The sequence below is a fragment of the Macrobrachium rosenbergii genome, chromosome 5 (assembly GCF_040412425.1).
Source record: "Macrobrachium rosenbergii isolate ZJJX-2024 chromosome 5, ASM4041242v1, whole genome shotgun sequence".
NCBI classification, from domain to species: Eukaryota; Metazoa; Arthropoda; class Malacostraca; order Decapoda; family Palaemonidae; genus Macrobrachium; species Macrobrachium rosenbergii.
The window spans coordinates 55383994-55406493 of NC_089745.1; positions in this window are offsets into that span (position 1 = coordinate 55383994).

The following is a 22500-nucleotide window of genomic DNA, read 5'->3' on the forward strand; positions in this document are numbered from 1 at the left end:
TGCATTTGGTTTTCACGTTAATTCAATTCAATTTCTCTGACAACTGGAGCGTTATACCTTGCAAACCTCATTAAGATCTGAAGCTGCAGTCTGAAATGAAACAAATTCTGGGGAAATGAATAATTTAAATATACATATCGATGAATACACAAATCAATCGAGAACGTATTAACTGAAAGAAGTCCTGATATTTTTGTATCTTAATCTTGCCACTCACACTAAAAAGGGAATGAATTGACACAAAATGGAATCTTTTCAAAAAATAAAACCTGTTGGGTGACTAAAATCGAATTTAAAAAATTATTCCTACAACCTATTAACACTAAGCCAGGTATTACCTACTTGTAACAAATGGATGACATACGACTCCTTTTTTATTTTAAAGAGATTGGGGTAGGTAAGAGAGGGGATTGTAACTTGACACAAGCTCCCAAACTTTTAATACATCTTCAAACAAAGTTAACAGTTTTATCACCATTTTGATAATGTATATATTTATTCAAGAATGAAATGTGTTTATGTACATATATAAATATATATAATACACACACACCCATATAATATATATATATATATATATATATATATATATATATATATATATATATATATATATATATATATATATATATATATATATATATATATATATATATATAATGCGTGCATGTATATATATCACAATACATGTGTGTGCAAAAAGAGATTCGGTATATAATTAGAGTAACTTACTTTACTTTATGAAGAAGAAATCTTCAGATATATTGTATGAAGACAAACTTAACAACAAAAGTGTACTGATCACTTATAAAACGTTCTACTGCAGTAAAAGAAAAATACTAACCTACACTCTAAAGAAGAAAATTGCCGCCGATAAAAAGAAGATGAGAATAATTGAATAGCCAAAGGAAAGCGCATGAAATTCGTTCCCGTCAATCCGCAGGGAATATGAGAATTTGAAAACCTCCACCTTCAATCGTAATTACCAATTCCCAGGGAGCAGATGAAAGAGATCATCCTATTAAAATCATTCCAGGGGACGTTCACCGTGAGAGAGATCCGGCCCAACTCGTCATCTTTTAGTCTTACATTAAAATATAATCGCTCTCGAAAGCAAATATAATGAGAGAGAGAGAGAGAGAGAGAGAGAGAGAGAGAGAGAGAGAGAGAGAGAGAGAGAGAGAGAGAGAGAGAGAGGTGAATTTACTCTAAATTATCACTGCGAAAAATTAAGGGATATTCATATTGAGAGCACTTGGCCACTTCATCTCACGGAGGGTGGCTCCAGAGGAAAGCCGAGACAGTATCTACTGCCAGAGTCATGCTTTAACTGCTGAACCACGGATGAACCCCGTGCACAAAACCTCCACAACATAGCTGCTTAATACAGCTTCATACAAGATTTATCAGCAAAACATCGAACACTGCTTTCTACAATTTACCACTCACCATCACCTCTACCTTGTACTCTCTCTTCGCTTTCCATGCCCCTTCTATGCCATCTATTTAGCAGACAGAACTATATCAAAACGCTGACCCTTGCCATCCTTTCACCTATACTAACCTTTTAAACTTCTATGCGTCTCCACATTTCTTACCCTTCCAATCTTCTAACCACGTATACACTACACAAATAATTCATCTCGATAGCTTCAGCCTTTCTTTCTTCATTCGCATTTAACATTCACACTTCACTTCCTTAAAGGAGAGCTGAGTCAACAATCCCTTCATAAATTCCCATCTTGGTTTTCATAAATACTTCAATTATCTTCTAATTACTTTGAACACATCTTGCCACCTTTCTTAATTTACTTATCCTGTTGCTTACCTCTTCTCTTATCTTACCATAATTCATTACATTTACTTATCAACTCCTATAAAAAATTAACTTTTTACTTTTATCCACCATCCATATTAACATTATTGCTCCATCTCCTTATAACTATAATTGCGATTTTGTTCACATTTAGTATAAAATTCATCATCATGCAAGCACTGTCAAACTATTCCACCAGTTCTTGAAGTTTTTTCGCAATCTCCAATCACTAACAAATCATTCGGAAACACCAGCCATTCTACAATACTTTTACTAAGCCGCATCTTTACAACCGGATCTCAAGTCCCATTTAGAACTTCAAGCATCACCTCATTCATATGGGTATCAAACAACCGTTGAGTCATGAATCATCCTACGCTTGGGTATACCTAGAAAAAGCAAACTTGTAAACTGGTTCAGCCACTCAATTATACCATAATCTGCGTACCTCAGTATTCCACTTGCAATTCCATAAACTCATGGCGTCTTTCTATTTTTTCCCACTTCAATTGTGTCCTTGCATCCACAGCAGTCAATTTCATGAGCATTCTCAAACTTGCACTAACCCCTGGCTCTCTTCCATCATTCAATTCCGTCATTCTTCTATCCTGCACCTTCAAAATTCTTCAATATATATTCCCTCCATTAATCGAGTTGCGTTCTCTCTATTTGCATCTTTTCTTCCGAGACCATTTGATCGTCAATCTTTCTCTTTCCATTATTTCCCCTTGGAATAATATTTCCTTTTCCTCACTCCACTTGCTTTCTTTTTCTCTTTGACCCTTTGGATCACTTATGACGTTACTGACACACTGTCCAAAATCTAAACCAAGAATCACATTCGACGCAGTGATGCATCATGAGTTTGTTATTTTTACTATCTTATTGTTTTCTATTGCCTAAAAATATGTCATTAAACTTGCAAAAATGGCGTAGCGATTGAAAAGGTTAAATTTATTTTGAGCACCCCCGTCCTCTAGCATACGTGCATGTCACCTTTTTCATCTATCTTGTAACTGCACTAAACAAATTTTTTTTTTACTTTCATTAAAAATTTAATATCCCAGCCTCACCACTCAGTGCTTACTGAATTCTTCCCATCCCCCTACATCCACTCCTTGCTGACACTATGAGACCATCCTTAAATTCTGCATACCTCTCAAACGCCCCTTCTGCTTCTTTCTTTAACACTAGCCATTTTCTCAGATGATATTTTCATTTCCGTTATTTCCCTCTAATTCACCTTTATTACATTTACCGCCATATTTTAACATCCTCATCCTATACCTTAAAGCTACTCGGTCTTTTTCATACACCAAATGATGGTCAGATATGCTTCCAGCAACTTCTCTTCTCCTGAAAGCATTTATCAAGTCTGTAGTCACGACTCCTCTGGGAGTATTTTTCTTTTGAAATCTCATATACACATCTATTTCTGATTAGAAGAGATGATTCGAGAAGTTGGTATCCATCTGCTTTGAAGCAGGCTTCACCAGGTGAAGTTGTAATGAAGTACCTAATCCACTGCTTTATTCAACAGGGGCCAACATAATATACACACACATACAAATGTCTGTAACATATATACACACATACACACACACACACACACACACACACACATACATATATATATATATATATATATATATATATATATATATATATATATATATATATATGTCTTTTCCTGTAATACCACAGTGTAATATGAATATAAAAGGCCCGTTTAAATAGTGTTTTTTTATTTTTATATTTTATATTCATATATATATATATATATATATATATATATATATATATATATATATATATACACATACACATACACACACACACACACAAACACAAACATTAAGCTACAAATGTCAATTAATATCCAATTCGCTCTACCTCAGATATAACACCGAAGGGGAATTAAAATTGATAAGTGGTAGTCACCTGATGGACTCGAACCACCGATGGTACCTACCAATGATTTTAGTGATGAGTTTTTACCACTGGACAATCTCTTACTTGTCAGTTATAACTCCCCTTCGGTATTATTTCCAAGGTAAAGCGAACTGGATATTAAATGAACTTTGTAGCCTAATGTTTGTGTATAAAAATGTCATGGTAATGTGATAAAAATTCACACACACACACACATACACATACACACACACACACACACACACATATATATATATATATATATATATATATATATATATATATATATATATATATATATATATATATATATATATATATATATATATATATATATATATACATACATGCACACACATGTAAGTGTATAATCATATATTTATGAAAAACCCCTGACGCACTGATAAAGCTTACATATACTTTTACTTCTATAGAAGAAGAAAAGTTAAAACCCTGCGTAATAATAATAATAATAATAATAATAATAATAATAATAATAATAATAATAATAATAATAATAATAATAATAATAATAATAATAACCGTGAAATTATGAAAAGGGATAGAGGCACTCTTTTAGTTGCAGGGCCGCCAGGGGAATCACCACCCAGGCCAAAAGCATCAGTGGAACTAAAATTAATTAAAAGTTACGGTTTCCAATTGTCTACCAGGCACTCGAATTAAAGTTGGCTCAGAGGTATAGGCAGGAGAGGGTCAGCCTAGTTTGTATAACAAAAGGTCAGGCCAAGTTCTTCCCTGACATTCGTCCTAACAAATACAATACTAGTCTGCCGTATCTTTTCATTCTCGTCTTAGTGGATCACCCAGGCATATGTGGCTGGGAAACTTTGGAAAATATCAGAAGTAGGTAAGACACGAAATTAATTAGTGCACAGATTTAATAACAGGATATTTGGTTAAAACATCAAAAATTTTAATACCCTAAAATAATAAATGACATCCAAGCGATTTCAATACATATTAAATAAACAAATAGCAAGCGAGTATGGCTGCATTCCATTCTTTGCTATTTCAGCCTCCCTTTTTTTCCTCTATTATTTCTAGAATTGTGGGCCCCTCTATTTCAACAGCCACGGCAAAAGGCTCTCCTCTGACCCAACCTAGCTCGCAGTAAATGCAGAAATGTAGGCTGTAAACGATGTCTTCTGGAGATAGGAACAATTTTCCTTTATCTTATATCCTCTGATTTCGTCGCTTAACAATCTGTCTTCGTCATCCAATGAAATAAAAACCTTTAGGAAAAATGCGCAACATTTTTCAGTTTTAACTCTCTACACAGACTATTTTTCCCTTCCTAGGAATTCTCGTAACCAAAACCGCACAGGTAAACAGGAATAAGCAAATCGTGCTCGCAAGAAATATCACTCTCTCTCTCTCCCACAGCGAAATCACTAGGGTGTAAGCGAATAAATCTGTACAGGCACAAAAAAAAAATTGGCTTCCGAATCTCAGACGCCACGAGCTCGAAATACTAATCTTGCATCCACAACAAATATTTGTTCTGCATTAAGCTGATAAGGCGTAAACATTGATTGGTAAACACCTCCAGTCATCAGTCGGCCAAGTTTAGAAATCTCAGGGCTTCTACATTCAGCGCTAAACAGTGAGGTACCTTTAAATGAGGTTTCTGGTCTTTGTATTTTAAGTTTAATGTGATTTTATTAATAGTCATTAAAATCAAAACTAATATTATTTATAACGTGCAGCATTTAAATTACATCAATACTTTACATTCCATTATCAAATGGATTTCCTAACGATGGGATCTGAAATTATTCCTTATTCCGAAATTAAAACATCCTAATCGATACTATATCTTTATCGAAAGTACATAATTACAATTTAAATTACTGACTGCAAATGTCTGCCATTTTCAACAGAAATAATCCTTTCTTCATCAGAAGTTCGTATAGTGAAATGTGAAGGAGAGCAGCCCTTTAAATGATATGTAAAGAGCTCTATGAAACTTATTTATAAATCTAAAGGGCAAGGGATCCATACAATCCCAAACTGGAAGAGAACCATTTGCCGAATCATCTCTTCAGACATGAAACTGTAGGACCAAACAATCACATAAGGCAAACCCATAAAAGAAAACGAGAGAGAATATGCCAAAATGTATTAAACGGAGACGTGAACGCACACAAATATGAAACCCGATCATAAAAGCACCTTTAATAGCCAATACAAAAGCATTATTTACTTCGTTGCAAAAACACAGTGGATGCCACGTACAGTGAACCGCTTCAGTAAACAATAAAAGAAGCTCGGTGTGGAAGGGTGTGCAGCCGTGCGCGCACGCGCGCCCAAGACAAAGAAATGTTTTTGTGTTGCTCATTTCATTAACAATACTTTTTTCCGCAGGGGACCTAATCTATACGGATCAATTAGATAAACATGGCGTTCATTTCTATTAGGAACAAAGCTGCTTACGAACAGTAGGGGAGCCCACTCTTAAGAGTAAAACTAAACCCAGCACACATGTAAACTCATAAACAACATATGCACAGTGTATTCATATACATATTCATACACACACACACATATATATACATATGTCTGTGTGCGTCCTCGTATAAATGATCCCAGTCAAATTAGGCAACCTGTGATTCAATAATTAAAGGAAAGTTTAATGATAATCAACTGCAACTGACTGCTAAAGTCGATGAATATTCGACTGAATCACCTAAAGGGGCAATCAAGATGTATGTTGCGAAATGAAAAGGATCCTCACCGCTGATGTAGTATGTACGAGTGAGATCCCGTTAAAAGTTAAACTTCAAAAGATCTGAAAAATAACTCGTGAAAAACACGCCAAAACAATGTAAATAAATGTTCAAGAGCACTCAATATTTTTGCAACGTATGCATTCACATGCACTTAGGCACAAAAGAATGTGGCCTTTTTATCATATACATATATACTAAAATGCAGGTATGTGCATATGCACAGGCACAAAAGAATGTAGCCTTTTTATCATATATGTATACGATAAATGCAGGTATATACATATATATGCGTAGATGTTCCTTTATTAATATATTTTACATGTATGCCACGTATAATTCAAGTATGAAAATTTTGTCCATAAAAACAATCAAAACTGTAGAAATTGACACTAAAGACAGTTGTGTACAGAAACAGGAAATAAAAAAACAAATGAATAAAGGTTCCAAAACAAGGCTGGACATCTCCTTTCCTAACCTTAAAAAAAGGAACATTAAAAAATTGAAGGACCCCTTAACTTAAATATCCCCATTCTACGAAAAGATGAAACACAAGAACCGAAGAAAAACAATGTTTTTAGAATCGAATTTTTATTTGGACGCACAATATATTATATACCAGTAGGCCCTATAACACTGCGTCACAAAAACCCTTAAAAAGGTTTTCTCAATATATGGCTAAAGCTTTGATTTTTCTGTTGTCCGGTACTGAGTTACTTTTTCAATCGTTATTAAATCTACTCTTGACCTTTTTATTTTCTCAAAGTCGCGCTACTTCTACATGCAAGCATTCTACTTGAAAAGCATGCCAGCACAGTTAATAACCCTCTCGCCTTGCTCCAATAAATGAATTTGTGCATCAGAATAAAATAATAATGATGATGGTATATTGGTAAATATCAGAGAATTGAAAATACCAGAAGCCTTTGGAATGAGCGGCATCCATTAATTTTCAATAACCATGATGATCACACTAGTGGTGTTAAATACTGCATTTTAGAATGCTCTCAAATTATCTGCATGTCAGGCAAACTTACCTGGAGTACAAACAGTACTGTTTGTATTCCTCCCCACACAAAATGAAAATCTTAACAATAGAAGAATTTTCAGAGACAACTGATCCCAAAACAAAAGATTCTAAAATAAAACAATGACTCCAACAAACAGAGAGAGAGAGAGAGAGAGAGAGAGCTGCAATTTAGCATGCTCGGAAAAGGACACATGCACAAATTCCCGAAAAAAAAACTTAAATAGAAAATGGGTCAGCTATGGTATCAAAATAAAACATAACGGAAATTCGTTGACAGAATTATTTTATACAAGAAAAAGGACACTGAATACTATCAGTCACGAAATATAACAGGAAAATGTACACGCAAATATAGCAATATATATGTATATTGACAAGCAAAAATACTTCATTATACAAATGAGAACCATGTATGATCAAGTATATTGTGTACACTATCACCCTTAGTCAAAAAGAGGCGAAATACATTAAACAACCTGAACGCCAACGAAAGTGAAATTGAATCTTTAGAAAAAGAGGGGAAAAAAAGGGGTTATATTTTGTGACTCAAACTTGGCTTCTCGCTTATCACATTCCTCTTCCATAAAAATACCGAATTTCCAAAGTGAGAAATAAAACTGGAATTGTTCCAAAGTGCTTTGTGTACTCCAGTTATTCCTATCTGAGGGATGGCTTGCCTCTACCAAAGCACAGGGATTTTTTTAACTTTTATTTTTCTTCTACTCATAAGCAGGCTATAAGTGCGGACGTGCGCATTCGCATATACAGTACATACATACGTAAATACATATGCATACATGGATGCACAAACCACACAAACAATATATACTGTGTGTATATATGTGTGTATGTATGTATATACAAAGATAAATGAATAAATATATTTATATAGATAGATAGATAGATAGATAGATAGATAGATAGACAGACAGACAAAAGCATCGGACAAACTTTCCACTAAAAATCTTCATAAAAACATAACAACTAGGCGCACCATACAATCATTTCCATTAATGAACAAATAACAACAACAGTAATACGAAAAACCATCCTAACATCATACATTCAGGGAGTCGGAGACAAAGTGGGATGTGGGTGAGGGGTGAAAGAGCTGGCGAACAGACGACCTTCGTAACAAGACAGTCTGTTTCAGCCGATACCGGATCTCCTTTCTCTACCGCAGTCGTTGGCCGCAAGCTCTTTCCAAACTTGGGATGGTGTGTGATTTCATATATATTCTCGCAAGCATGGCACATGGCGTTTCAAACCAAAGCTGCTAAGTATCTTGTTTACTTATTCGCATTTCGGTTACTAAAATCTATAAACGGGAGAGTAGATGCTCAAAGACAGAGAAGGAAATGTGCATAATGTTCGCACCTGCCGGCATACGCGCAACATCGGTTCATTTACACCAAGGAAATAGCAAAGGTAATAATTCAATTACCAACCACTCGACAATCGGCAACATACATACCACATATATGATTAGGCAACCGAAGCATTTGATCTCGAAGTGTTAGGAATTACGGCTTTTACATACAAAAGACTGTGTTAAAATTAACAATCAAATCACTATATTCAGACCAATCGGAGTTAAATATTCATGATAATGTATGAACTGAAAGTAAGATGCAAAAACTTTCGGAGAGAAGCATTCCATATTTTGCTTGCAAAGAAGCGAGAGGAGAGATATAAGCAAACCATGACGCTACAATAATATTTAGAACAATTAAAATAATAATTTTACGGTCTATACCACCACAAATACTAATAATGATAATAACACTAATGAAAATTTTAAAAGATTTGCAGCAGAAAAGATTTTTTGGCTAGAGCAACACTCTACGGAATGTACTCATCCAACTTCAATGAAATTTTTTTTATTCGTACTATACTACTACTATTATTATTATTATTATTATTATTATTATTATTATTATTATTATTATTATTATTATTATTATTATTATTATGCATGTTTTGTCAGATTACTGACCTAATTAAAATATTTTCATCAATATATACGGTAAAGGATAATGTTTTCCTTTTGAATATGGCCGCTAACACTTGCCGATGCTTGATTGTAAAGTTTATCGAATGGCATATTTGGGTTGGTCTAGTGTATATGCAAGTACGCGCAATGTGAATAACAGCTACAGTTTAATGAATTTTTCTCCCTAAATTTTAGGGACGACACCTGAATACCTGAAAAAATAATAAAAACATACCATGTAAAACCCTTTCTTATAAATAATTCTATACAGTGCCGAAATATTTTTATTACCCATAGGATCAACTTGGGCACTACAGTCTCGAGATCGTTTTACGATCAAATTAATTTAACAGCAAAGATACAACAGCCCTGACAAAAACTTCCGCTAGAAAAGAAGTTAACAGGAAAAAAAAAAAAAAATAGTACACAAAACAATAATTTTCTAAGAGTGTTTAAGAGAAAAAAGAACTGTGCATAAATCAATCATTTGCTCAGAGAAGTTTAACAAGTAGTTGCTCAAATAAGGTTATCAGTAAAAAGCAATAGTATTCAAAATAAGAACTTACTAAGTTTATACGAAATAAGAATTTGCTCACAGCAGTTTAACAGAAAAAAATACACAAAACATGAATTTGCTCTGAGAAGTTTACCAGCAATAACCAAAGGCTCACAAAACAAGAAATTCCTCGAGAAGTAAATAAATAAATAAATAAAATAAATAAATAAATAAATAACGTTTCACGAAACATGAATTTGCTCTGAGAAGTTCAACAGCAAAAAACCAACGGTTCACAAAACAAGAATTTCCTCGAGAAAAAAAAAAAAAAAGAAAAAAAGGAAAAAGAAAATAATGGTTCACAAAACAAGAATTTGCTCGAGAAGTTTAACAGCAAAAACAAACGTACAAAAATAAACTGCCCTGAGAAGTTTAACAGCAAAAACAACGCTGCACAAAAGAAGGGTTCGGTAAAAAAAATTTTATCAACAATATAACGGTACACAAAAGAATTTGCTAGAAAGGTTTAGCAACAAAAAATAATGGTACACAAAAGCAGAAGAAGAATTTGCTATAAAAATAAAGTAAAACAAAAATAACGGTACACAAAAGAACTTGCTAAAAAGAGTTAACAAAAAATAACGGCACATAAAAGAACTTGCTAAAAAAAGTTTATTATCAAAATAACGGGACAAAAAGAATAAGTTGCTAAAAAAAAGAGGTTTATCAACAAAAAATATTGATACCAATATGAAAAATTTGCTTTGAGAAATTTAACTGCAAAAAATATCCGTAGATATAAGAAGAATTTGCTCAGAGAGGTTAAAAGGCAAAGGGAAACAAATGAACTTGCTCAGAGAGGATTATCAGGAAAACAAATAAACAAAACAAGAATTCGCTTGGTATTTTAGCAGCAGTAAAAAACAGCAGACAAAAAATAAGCATGTTCCTTATTCAAGTGGAAGAGTCCCAATAACACAAAACAAGCAAGGCAAAGTTTTTGCTTTACCCCCAAACTCTGAGAACCCTCAAAATTGCAACACCAGTATATTTTAAAATCTACTGAGCAAACTGCTACTCGGACCTTTGTGCAAAAACCCAACTTTTAGACCTTTTCTGACTTTTTGTGGGTGCGTACTTCACTTCTTAGGTAGCAGAGCATGATGGGATTTAAAAGATCAAGTCTAATCCTAATCCGCTCCACCCTGGTGGGAACTGAACCCAGTGATTCAAGGTTGCAAGGCGAGTTTGTAGTAGTCACAGCCCTCAAAAAGTACAAACGCCTCTGACAATATTTTGATGAAGTACATAATTTGGGCACAATACCAGCGATATCCAATTTCGTAAAAGTACATCCTATGCAAGGGGTCAACAGCTCTGATACAAGCGGCAATAAATATAACAGTATTAACAACAGCAATGACGGTACCTTCACTATCGTAACATATTCTATAACTATAAAAGGGGCAAAATACAAAAATGTGCAAAATTGGCAATGACAGTAAAAAAAAAATAACTTACCAATGACAGTAGAGAGCCACCCATAAACAACTATATCAGACCATTTTTACCAGATACTAGACACCTTATATAAAAATTATAAGGGAACACTGTCTTTTGCAGCAAACCCTGCAACTCACAGACTATATTATATAACAACAAGAAATTTTATTTCACTTCTGACCAAACCTTACACCACCAAGAGGTTAATTCACAAAATTACCACGATGAATCGGCGCTTGGTAGAACCTTCTAGCATAGTGCTTGGTCTTCAGTTAATTTCGGCCAAATTTCGCCAGTGTTACTGTCCTTTTAGGCTTATGCATCCAAAGCTAACAATATCACAATTAAAAAAATTAAAAATAATTAATCAATACGACATAATTGATTACTACATACATTAAATATTAGTGTTATTATTCAAAATATAAAAACTATTCATAATGAGCAAGCCTACAGGGCCACTGACTTGAAACTAAAGCTTCCTAAGAATATGGTGTTCATTTAAAAGAAATTAGGAAATACAGAAGGAAGAGACCAGTTATTAGGAAAAAAAGATAAACCAAAATATAAATACGTAAAAATTTAATTAACTATCAAAGTGCAAGGTCAATTGTTTTAGGGTAGTAATGCACTGCATCTTCGCTTGAACTTTTGCACAACATTCTGTTCCACTGTACAACGGTGTGAAGAATAAAAAAAAACCTTTGGAACTGAGAAGTTCAGTCTAGCCTAACTGCTAAACATAAAGTCAATTTCACCGTTAGAAAAAACTAATTAGATCACCTCAAATTAAAATTTCCTTGAGCTTAAGTGGAAATGAACAGATCCTACCATTAATCTGTGTTAAAGGGTGCTGCTAGACTGAACTACGGGATAAAAATAATAAGAAGAATGTGTAAAGAAGTAATGTAGTGTGCGAGTGCATTGAACTGGGAAACCCGTTTCCTTTGTTTTCGGCACCGTTTAAGATTTCATAAAGTGGAAAGCTTACAAAGCCTTCGATTCATTATATAATTCCGTGAAAACCATGCACTTTACAAACAAGGCTAGAATCACTCGACTGAAGAAAAAATACAACAGTAATTCATTAATTTCAAACTTTCTATCGATCTCCTCCGATCTAAACACAAATGCTTCTGGTAAAACATCAAAAATGGCTACTGGATAACTGGATATTCGTTGGCTCGATATACCCTTATTCCAGGAACACCAATACTTGGTGTAGATCTCAAGTTCCAAGAGTTCCCTAGCATTACAAAATAGTTTCTTGGAATCGTGTCGCTGCTTGGAACCATCTTATGAGAATCCTATTTGAAATACATTATAGAATATAGGTAATTAGCAATCAAATGTTTTGTCAAGGCCTAAGTCAGACTGAATATTAATAAGAAAAAAAGTAAAGCGCAAAAGTAAAAATTAACGCACAATTCAAAACAACATATCTTTGTTTCCATTTTTACTCGTTCGTCTTAAAGCCGCAAGGAAGCCACATAACTGTTCGCTAATTTTACACAGTAACGACCAATACTTTCCATTAATAGTATGAATTTAAATCTACCGTGTTTGCTTCCTTTTCAAGAAAATGAACTTCCCACGACAGGAGGTGACTTGAGAGAGAAAGAACAACAGTCACAGTCACATTCATTCCCTTACTGTTGAATGATAGATACCAGATACGAAAGCTTCCGAAGCTTCAGAACCGCTGCGCATCCGACAACGTCTTCCAGTTCAATTTTTTGTTTTATCAAGTGTTAGAATACTCACCATGCTGTCCCCCAAAAATATCTACCAAATATTTTTTATTATCTTTATGACGCCAACATCCATTTAAAACACGAAAGCTTCCAGAGCTTCAGAACCGCTGCGCATCCGACAATGTCTTCCAGTTCAATTTTTTGTTTTGCCAAGTGTTAGAATACTCACCATGCTGTCCCTCAAAAATATCTGCCAAACATTTTTTATTATCTTTATAACGCCGACATCCATTTAAATTTCCGATATTAAACACCCTATTGTTTTCAGTATACATGAAACAATGTTTTACTGCACGGTCAAGTAAACGCGATACCCCCAATTACTTGGTTGGTGATTTTATTACGTTCTCCAAAAAGGTCCCTGACTCTTTTATTTAACAAACCATCAGCATTAGGTCAATGTTCATTGAGGAGCCATGTCCAAGAGATACCGCCTGCTATTTGGGTAACAGACTTTTTTTTTATTATCATTATCACCAAGAACTAGAGGGATGGCTGAATGTGTGCATATAGGGCCAGATTTTTATGCCCTGGGACCTATGACATTTAAAAAATATACCAAGAGGAAGTGAATTTGGCATTTTCAAGTGTAAGACCATCTGGTAGCTATGAAAAATCCCAAAAAGCCTCGGCCCACATCTCCGCTATCTCGACTCCATTCTCTTTCTTACACTTTAGATTGTGTCAAGACAATTCCGCACACCCAAATGAAAGTCGTATATACTAAGATGAAAGAGATTAATAAGAATTACAACGATTGAGGCAGTCTGTGCTTCTGCAAAGGCGACGTCCACAACGCCTTTAACATTTTCCAAAACCTTATAAAAAAAAACTGTCGGTGCTGCTACCTAACTACTTGAAAGCTGAAGATGTTCGTTCAAATTACTGGGAAATGGTACCACATTTACTAGACAATATGCGTTTACTAATTCATAAATAAAACACATCTTACTGATCTGAAAAAGATCCAGACCTAATTTCTACGACTTAAATAACAAGAAAACCACAGTTTCAAAACCAAACAGCATACAAGTATAAACGTATCAAAACATTTTCAATTTAAACTTGATATGTGTAAACTACAGTATAAGATCAATATCCTACAAGGAAACCAGAGTTGCCTATTCAAATATTGGAAACAATATCCGATCTATTCAAAAACACAAGTAAAGGATCAACGTCAACGCACATACACATACAAATAAACAAAGGTATCGAATACCGGAATTGGAAAGCGAAAACCACTTTTTAATGATAAAATCCTCAAATGCCATGAAACTGCAAATCCCACAGAGAGAGAGAGAGAGAGAGAGAGAGAGAGAGAGAGAGAGAGAGAGAGAAATAGTAATTCCGCGACGAGAATTGGTTCTTACCTCGAGATAAAGCTTTATAAAGCCACGCAATCGACTTTTACATGTTCAGCAACTTACAAGTTTTAATTATCTTGAAAGCCGAGAGAAAACTGGCCCATTTTAACACCCTAAACACTTTCTTTAACGGATCTGCAACGCTTCATTGCGCTTTATAAGTCTTAAACGGCGTGGAACAGTCGACCTCTAACCTAATATCTCAACGTTTCACAGTAAGCGATAGCGCACATGTGATCGCATAAATATCCGACACACAAACAAGCAAAATAAAGAATACAATTACACACACACACACACACACACATATATATATATATATATATATATATATATATATATATATATATATATATATATATATATATATATATAAATATACACACAAACACAGACTATATATAAATACATACATACATACATACATATATATATATATATATATATATATATATATATATATATATATATACATACTGATAGTTATAGCAGCGATAAAGAGTAGTCTGAGCATGGATCGGTATCTTTAAATGCCAGATGCTACGCATACATAACTCATGGAACTTTCAAGGATGTTAGAATCCGAGAGGTAAATATGTATATACCGGTGATAGATATATGCATCAATCTATGCACAGCCACATGCTAATAACGTACTGCCATTTCTCTGCTTTGATGATTGTATACTTTCAAATTTCACAGGAGAAAAATATAGCTTCCTCAGGAAAGGGTACTAATAAGCTTATGCAACGCACGGACGGTCTAAAATAATAAATGAAGCAACCTAACACTTGGGGATAAAACATACTCCGCTTTAGGACCCATTATCCGAAAGTACCTGCTGAACGCTGTCACCGTGCGCCAAAGCTTTTTAATTACTGTATAATAACGATAATACGTGCCATTCAAAGTTATGATCTTACATCCTGACTCTCTCGTCTTCGAGTCAATATGATTATGACGATGGCAGAAAATCTGACCATGGTAACAAAACAAAGCGTGGATATATGTATGTATGTAAATATATATATGTATACATATATATATATGTATATAAACGTATGTATATATAATCCATATGTTTATATACATATATATACATTTGTATATATATATATATACTGTGTGTATGTATGTATATATATATATATATATATATATATATATATATATATATATATATATATATATATATACATATATATATACAGTATATTCATGAAGTTACAAATGTTGTTTAATATCAAATTCACAATACCTCGGGAATATCCCCGATGGAGAATGATCACCGAAGGGGAATTTATAAGTGATAAATGGATCGGTACTGTGGGATCGAGACCCGGCAGTACCGATCCATTTATCACTTATAAATTCCCCTTCGGTGATCATTCCCCATTGGGGATATTCCCGAGGTAGCGTGAATTTGGTATTAAACATTTGTAGCTTCATGAATGTATATGAATCACGGTGTGATAAAAATTTATATAAATTTATATATATATATATATATATATATATATATATATATATATATATATATATATATATATATATATATACTGTATATATATACTGTATGCTTACCAATTTCTAGCTTTGGTCGGTCTCTGTAGTTAGTTTTCATACTCATATTAAGTAAGAAGGGTTAACTTTATCGCAGTATGTTAAAAAAAATGGAAGGTCAAAACGCCAAGTTGAATTGGCAAAACATAAAAACGTCTCTTTTGCTCCAGAAAAGGTATTACTTAATAGTGTAAATACATAAACATATAGTTCGTTTAACAGCCATTACGCAATAAAGCACATTGTCGTCAGTTCTGATACTAGGGGTAGAGTATATGTAATTATACTGAAAATTAGTTTAATTTATTTTATACAAATAATTGTTATCATCAATAGCTAAGGGCGAACAAAAAGGAACATTTTTAACTTTACCTGCATTTATGAACCTTAACAACGTACCGACCTTAAACATATAATGAACACAATTTACTTGACATAATATGAAACTGCAAAATTATATAAAGTTGCAGTCATTGTCGTCGCACAGGTACATTAGCCATTATGTAAAATGTAAGAAATGTCGTAAACAAACTAACTAAAAAAAAAAAAAAGAAAAAACAAAACAGAAAAACCCGCTAAACAGATAACGCTAAACTATTGCCTTTATGAAAAATAAATGATAGCATATGTGGAACCGGCATCGATGCAAGTGACTTTATCCTCTAAAATAAAATGGCGAACAACTCTGGAGATTCTCAGACCGTATGAATTTTACATTAAAATCCGGCAAGGAATGCTTTCAATTGATGAAATGAATTCAGAATTCTTTTGCTTTTAAAAATTTACATAGCGCTCGTTCGATGCTTCTCCTTACAAATTGGACTCAGAGAGAGAGAGAGAGAGAGAGAGAGAGAGAGAGAGAGAGAGAGAGAGAGAGAGCAAGTAATGCCTATGCTCTTTAATATTATTTATTTATGCTCTTTAATATTAATTATTTAAAGTACTTTATCTCCATCTCTTTCAATTCTACATTCTTAACAGCAAAAACCACTCTCTTATGGTAAAATACGTTAAATGTAAAAAATCAACACAGCATGTTCGTTTTTAACATCAAATACTCGCTCTCTCAACCACTCACAATCACTTAATCCTGCAGTGTTAGTGATAAGCATCCAACGAGCCAACAAAAAACTGAGCCATATTTTGCATGCGATTCAGTAGCAAGCAGAGAAGCTCTCTCTCTCTCTCTCTCTCTCTCTCTCTCTCTCTCTCTCTCTCTCTCTCTCTCTCTCTCTCTCTCTTCTTTCAAACGACCCTACACTGTCAGCAAAGAGTTAGTCTGTGTCTCCAAAAAGGCTGCGACATGTTGAACAACTCATAAATTACCTATCATGGTAATATCTAGGAATAATTAATCAGCAAAAACCTGGCGGCTTCCAGGGACTGTGAGGTAGCTAATCTCTCATCATCCAAACCTGTTATTCACTAAAACGCCTAAGGACTTCCCTTCACAGATCGCTACTTCTAGATTGTTTTCTGACTGCTAAAGCTCCGGATGAGGTTAGCGATGATTCTGAAGGCCAGGATAATGAATTGTACGTGTTGACTACCTTACTGACTCTGTGAATCTCGTTCTGTAACAAGGAATGAACACGACGAATAGAATACGCCGGCATCACCGCCCCCCACAAGAAATTGGCTATCGCTTAATCTTAAAAATTCCAGCCCAGTTTTTGTATCCTTGCATCTCGGTCTGCATCCCATTTTCGCCGTCTTTATGACCAGCATAATTTGGTACGATTCACGTGGGTGAGATCTTATGTAAATGGGCTTTTACTTTACAGAAATCATGCATTTAGTTGTCTGTAAAGCACACGGTTTGAAATACCGCAATTTAATGACAAATTAATATCAACTGGGTCTGTTTTAAAGTTTCTGTGAAGATATGGCATATGAAATGTTCCTTATATATACTTCTACATCAATGAAGACTCTGCCCTGTAACTGCAAAATTATTGCAAATACAGTGTAATTATCTATGTATCCTCCTTGATAAGACAAAAACGTAAAACAACAATTACCCAAGCTGCTCGTCAGGAACTATAGAAGTCCACCAACCGAGGTTTAAAGCAATGTAATTGGTGACAAATTCTCAACAGTAACAAGCTGAAGGTTATCCTGCCAATGCAAAAAAATTCTAACAAACTTACAGGTACGAGATAGCATACCAGCATACCAATAAACGACCCCTCTATCTGATCTCTTCTCTAACATATTTTTCATCAGGAGCGATCAGCTGCTGATCTGCTTATCTAAACTCTCTGCTCATCCTCTTCAGAGGGCCTCTGGAAATCTTAATAGCCAACTCTCCGCTTTTGGTTTTCATCCTACTCTAAGTAAACAAGTTTCTAGTGTCTTATCCGATAACCCCAGTCTCTCTAAGTTGCCCGTGATAATCTGTCTCACCTTTTGTCTGTTCAAAATAGTTCTTTCCCACATCTTTTAAACTTTTTATCCAAAGCTTTCACGGACGACTTAGCCTTACTTTAAACAACCTTTACTTCAACTAACCTACTCGTATTTGCGTGGCTACTTTTTGCGCGGTTCTCCTTTCTCTCTTGGCCTTTCTCCAAACCTCACCACGCGTCATATTGGCAAGTACGAAGACTAATAATCAATTCTAGGTACCACTATATTTCGACCTAGAGTAGACAGAACTTAGTCCAACGTAAACTTCTTTCAGCAATGAAAAATTTTATATCGGGAATTTCAACCTCTGTCACATATGAATACCTCTGCCTTAAGAGTCTCAAAACTATCATGCCATCGACCTGGGCTTAGGTTAATAAGCAGGTCTCATAACTTAAACTTTGGCTACGGTCACCCAGCACGGCTTGCTACCCACGATATTGGTTAAGGTTTAATAAGCAAGGACGGGTACTTAGATCTTGGCTCAGGTTAAAAAGCCACTGAATGTTGTCAACGGCAATGAAGCAAGGCCTCATACTTCGATGTCGCAAATTCCTCTTAACAGCTCTTACATTTACGTAGGAGTCGTTCATGTATGAAAAATCGTTCTTAGTTCTTATTTCTATCTTGGGTTCTCTTGATGCTTCATTACATTGCTCCTATCCTACGATTTTCTACGGATAAAACTTCCCTGGCCACACGGTGTACCATGCTGCAGTTTTCTGGAGTTCGTGTGGAAGCAGTCAACATCTGGCTAAACCGGTATTATAAGTCTTCATCTCCCTATTTTCTAAAGTAACAGAAGCTCTGATTTGTATCCAAATCCTTTATTCTCTGTTTAGGAAGTAATATTCTCATTTACAAAAACCTTCACTCTTCTTTTATCCTTTCTTTCATTTCACTGACCGAGCTACTTTGAGAATCTTATTTCCGTCTTGGTCTCCTTTGCGAGAAAAAATTGTGTTAAAAGATGATGTTCTTCAAAAAAAAATATTTTTATTCAAGCAAGCGGAAAATGGAAAAAGAAGACATAAAGCAATTAAGAAAAATTTTTGCAGTTTCGAAAAAACTGTGGACAATAAAAGACTCAAATATACGAAATATAACTTTAAAAAATAACGTAGATTTTTTAACCAAAAATTCTGATTTTTTATCAGTTTCAGAAACGAATTATTTTCCCAACCGATACTGCACACTACCTAATGGCAAGAACTCAAATCTCTCTGCAGAAGTCAGATCGACAAGTGGCATATCTGAGCAAAACGTCACTTTTCTCCAGACTTTGACCATGGTTCATGAAACTACTCACTTCACGCACAGCGTCCCTCGTAGGGCGTCTAGAATGCCAGCCTGTAACGTCCAAGTGCACATAAATAGCAAGTAAACCGTCTCATGGAAGGATATATATTTGCTTACCATACAAGAAAGGTCTAGGCACTTTTTAACGAATCAAGAACAGACAAAGCATACTGGAGACGGGCGTAGTTACGCGCCTTTGTTAAAACCGAAGCTCATTTAATACAAAATGAAAGGAAAACTTTATGTTTCCGTCGAGTTTTACTGAAGTTATTGAAAACAGTGCCCAGGCGAGGTCACTACAATACTCAATCGGTCATAAAGCATTAGCTGGGAAAATAAGATATTCATAGCTTATCTTTAAAATCCCACACAGCAACGACTGCTCATCTGATTCTGAAGTTATGCATGCAGATAAATGATACATACACATACATAAACACTGTTTCAACAGGTGTTGACTCAAAGAATTCTGCAACAACGAAAACAAATTGAAAGGCGTGGGGAGGGGGGGAGGTCGTGCTCACACAACAAATGATAAGTAGCATGGGCATTACGCATAACAGAAACAGAACACAGGTAAAATATATTACCAATACAATACAAATCCTCAAAAATCCCTCAAAATTCATTTGTTCAGTCTAGGGAATGGGGAAATGGAAAACTAAACAAATAACAAAGATGGAAAAGATTAGGAAAAAATAATAAAAAAAAAATGCAGTCAGCTTTAGGGGAAGGGAGAAAAACAGCGGTAAAAATCAAATACTTTCGACTTTAACAAGAATGGGGAAGTCAGGGAACGAACGGGAGAGAGAGAGAGAGAGAGAGAGAGAGAGAGAGAGAGAGAGAGAGAGAGAGTACATGGATGTTACACCAGCCGGAAATTTTTTCAAGACAAAGGTAGAAATTAAGAAGAAAATCAAATCTAAGAGACGATGCTTTAAAAAAATATATATTCGTAGTCTATGTATGATAATATCGATTTTAAGCGATCACAAAATAGTAAATGGATTTTTGCTCCATTGTACTGAATTCGATTTTTACTCCACCTCCTCCTAGCGAACTCCTTCCGCTCTAGAGGGCAACCAGCTTCATTCTAACCCATTCAAGCCGAATCGTTCAAATTACAAACGTACTTCTCATACTTTACAATCTTCTAAAGAAGCAAATATTGTATTTAAGCTTTGACAGAAGTCTATACCATAAGAACACAATTCATTTCAACGTAATGAGCCCTGCTGACCATTACCATGAATCCGAGAGAGAGAAAAGAGAGAAGTTAGAAGCCAACAATATCAAAGAAGAATAAGGGTTTGCTATCGACGCAGCTTACAAATGTAAATCTTCTATATCTGCTAATAAAACTAAATCAGTGACACGCACGCCAAATCCTTTGTTCTAACTTTGTTGTTGTACTCCCCTCCTTTGCGGGTATCAGCAGCATCCACTCAACCTTTACTTCATAAAATTTTTTTATGGGTTCGGTTCCTTATCACATAATTAATAATTAAACCCGGAACATCGTCGGAAAATTTCCTGCATGATATTGAACGGTCCTGTGACAGATGTATTATCTTAGTGAGTCTTCTGTGCTATTGCCACTTTGGTAAGGTCAAATTTCAAAGAATCTTAGCTGGTGTGCTTTCTCAGTTGTTGTTTAGACACTCATATGTTAATTTTCTTGTTGCTTCCAGCATTGCTTGTCTTTACTTTGTTTTTTCGCAGTTTTGACATGAGCGCATAGCATTTTGTGGACGCTTGCTTTGTCAGCAGAAGAAATTTTTTTATTTCATACTAATATGTACATATTATTAACATTACTATTCGCAAGAGAGCTTATTTTTTAAAGTATATATATAAATATATATACGGTATATAAAAAATATAAATGTATACACAACTACACTTGCTTGTGTACGCATAGTTATGACCAAATGCCCTTTAAAGTTAACAATACAAAGCTATAAAAGAGCTCTATCATCGACTACGTCAGGGCAAATATACCCATAAATATACAGATGTTTCTTTTTCATTCATCAGCCGACAAACTTTAAAGGAAGGCAAATAACAGTTATAAATGACAAACACAGAGCAGTGGTCGATAAATATTCGTAAAAACCAGTTTAAACATTCCACTCGCTCCCATTTTTCCTTTATTTATTTTAACTTGGTTAAAATCGTTCGCCAGCGTTGCCATTGTTTCAATACACACTGGGTTCCAAAACAGACACGTTGGTAGGGGAACAGTATGCAGAGGCTCAATGGAGTAAATTCTCGGGGGGAAAAGAACAGGTCAGGTTTGCTCTTTCCATCATAACTCCGAAGTACCACCTAACTCTCAACAACGCTCACTGATACACGGCACTATTTGGGCAATAATTGTGCTATACGTGCAGAAAGATACATCTGAGATTGAAATTACAAGAATACACACGAGAGAGAAGCAAAAGAGGCATAAATAATTTTTCTTCGCTTAAAAAATCCGTTTTTCCTTTGCATCCATCAACCTGGAATCACCTTCAATACATACATACTGGGGTTTCCGAGCACCGCTTGTTCTATACTAGAACGCTTAGGCACTATTCCCCGTAGTT